General features: G+C 65.9%; 1 non-coding gene across 1 annotated transcript; it reads right to left on the bottom strand.

Annotated features, from left to right (window-relative positions):
* Nucleotides 1-1,606: 1,606 nt before the first annotated feature.
* Nucleotides 1,607-1,725, bottom strand: LOC141979766 (5S ribosomal RNA). Its single transcript, XR_012637158.1, has one exon. It is a non-coding gene; the product is annotated as a 5S ribosomal RNA (ribosomal RNA).
* Between the last annotated feature and the right edge of the window lie 775 nt (nt 1,726-2,500).

Below are 2,500 nucleotides of genomic sequence, written 5' to 3'. Positions count from 1 at the left end.
GGGGTCCGCCTGGCCCCTGCCCGCGGGGGCAGGCTCCGGGTTGACCTGGTGGCCGGACGGGAATTAAGCCCGGAGCCCGGGGCAGGGCGACCCCGGACGGACGGGGCTCCGCCTGGCCCCTGCCCGCGGGGGCAGGCTCCGGGTTGACCTGGTGGCCGGACGGGGAATAAGCCCGGAGCCCGGGGCAGGGCGACCCCGGACGGACGGGGGTCCGCCGGCCCCTGCCCGCGGGGGCAGGCTCCGGGTTGACCTGGTGGCCGCTCGGGACTTAAGCCCGGAGCCCGGGGCAGGGCGACCCCGGACGGACGGGGGTATGCCGGCCCCTGCCCGCGGGGGCAGGCTCCGGGTTGACCTGGTGGCCGGTTTGCTTTCGGGCCACCAGGTCAACCCGCTGCCTGTATGGGGTTGACCTGGTGGCCGCTTTCCTTCCCGGCCACCAGGTCAACCCGCTGAATGTATGGGGTTGACCTGCTGGCCGCTTTCCTTCCCGGCCACCAGGTCAACCCGCTGAATGTATGGGGTTGACCTGCTGGCCGCTTTTCTTCCCGGCCACCAGGTCAACCCGCTGAATGTATGGGGTTGACCTGCTGGCCGCTTTCCTTCCCGGCCACCAGGTCAACCCGCTGAATGTATGGGGTTGACCTGCTGGCCGCTTTCCTTCCCGGCCACCAGGTCAACCCGCTGAATGTATGGGGTTGACCTGCTGGCCGCTTTCCTTCCCGGCCACCAGGTCAACCCGCTGAAAGTATGGGGTTGACCTGGTGGCCGCTTTCCTTCCCGGCCACCAGGTCAACCCGCTGAAAGTATGGGGTTGACCTGGTGGCCGCTTTCCTTCCCGGCCACCAGGTCAACCCGCTGCCGGCATGGGGTTGACCTGCTGGCCGCAGAGGGGCAGGCTCCGGGTTGACCTGGTGGCCGGACGGGGATTAAGCCCCGGCTCGGAGCAGGGCAAGCCCGGGCGGAGGGGGGTCCGCTTGGCCCCTGCCCGCGGGGGCAGGCTCCGGGTTGACCTGGTGGCCGGTTTGCTTTCGGGCCACCAGGTCAACCCGCTGCCTGTATGGGGTTGACCTGGTGGCCGCTTTCCTTCCCGGCCACCAGGTCAACCCGCTGAATGTATGGGGTTGACCTGCTGGCCGCTTTCCTTCCCGGCCACCAGGTCAACCCGCTGAATGTATGGGGTTGACCTGCTGGCCGCTTTCCTTCCCGGCCACCAGGTCAACCCGCTGAATGTATGGGGTTGACCTGCTGGCCGCTTTCCTTCCCGGCCACCAGGTCAACCCGCTGAATGTATGGGGTTGACCTGCTGGCCGCTTTCCTTCCCGGCCACCAGGTCAACCCGCTGAAAGTATGGGGTTGACCTGCTGGCCGCTTTCCTTCCCGTCCACCAGGTCAACCCGCTGAATGTATGGGGTTGACCTGCTGGCCGCTCTGCTTCCCGGCCACCAGGTCAACCCCCTGCCGGTATGGGGTTGACCTGCTGGCCGCAGAGGGGCAGGCTCCGGGTTGACCTGGTGGCCGGCAGGGACTTAAGCCCCAGGGCCCCTGGCAGGGCGACCCTGCCCTTGTTCCCCAGAAAAGGAGAGAGCTGGCTCGCAGCGGGAAAAGCTGCCTACGGCACCTGGGATTCCCAGGCGGTCACCCATCCAAGTACTAGCCAGGCCCGGGACGGTTTACCTTCCGAGATCGGACGGGATCGGGGGCCTTCCGTCCGGTATGGCCGTAGGCACTCGGCTCCGGTCCGCCTCGTCCCCTTTCCCTTACTGACTCCCCTGCCTCGGGTGGGCCCGATCCTTTTTTCCGTTTTTTTTTTTTCGCTCCGGAGGCTTCATGAGCCCCCCCCAACACCCCTTTGGGGGTCGGTGAAAATTTTTTTTTCAGACTTCCAGGGGCCCGATCCTGGCCGCGGGCACCCGGCTCCGGGCACCCGGCTCCGGGCCGCCTCGTCCCCTTTCCCTTACTGACTCCGCTGCCTCGGGTGGGCCCGATCCTTTTTTCCGTTTTTTTTTTCCCGCTCCGGAGGCTTCGTGAGCCCCCCCCAACACCACTTTGGGGGTCGGTGAAAAATTTTTTTTCAGACTTCCAGGGGCCCGATCCTGGCCGCGGGCACCCGGCTCCGGGCACCCGGCTCCGGGCCGCCTCGTCCCCTTTCCCTTACTGACTCCCCTGCCTCGGGTGGGCCCGATCCTTTTTTCCGTTTTTTTTTTTTTCGCTCCGGAGGCTTTATGAGCCCCCCCCAATACCACTTTGGGGGTCGGTGAAAAAAATTTTTCAGACTTCCAGGGGCCCGATCCTGGCCGCCGGCACCCGGCTCCGGGCACCCGGCTCCGGGCCGCCTCGTCCCCTTTCCCTTACTGACTCCCCTGCCTCGGGTGGGCCCGATCCTTTTTTCCGTTTTTTTTTTTTCCGCTCCGGAGGCTTTATGAGGCCCCCCCTAACCGTTTTTGGGGTCGGTGAAAATTTTTAGTCAGACTTCCAGGGGCCCGATCCTGGCCGCGGCTTC

This window comes from Natator depressus, chromosome 28 (assembly GCF_965152275.1).
Source record: "Natator depressus isolate rNatDep1 chromosome 28, rNatDep2.hap1, whole genome shotgun sequence".
Taxonomy (NCBI): Eukaryota; Metazoa; Chordata; order Testudines; family Cheloniidae; genus Natator; species Natator depressus.
Note: the sequence above shows the minus strand (reverse complement) of the source record. Positions and strands in the feature narration are given on the sequence as shown.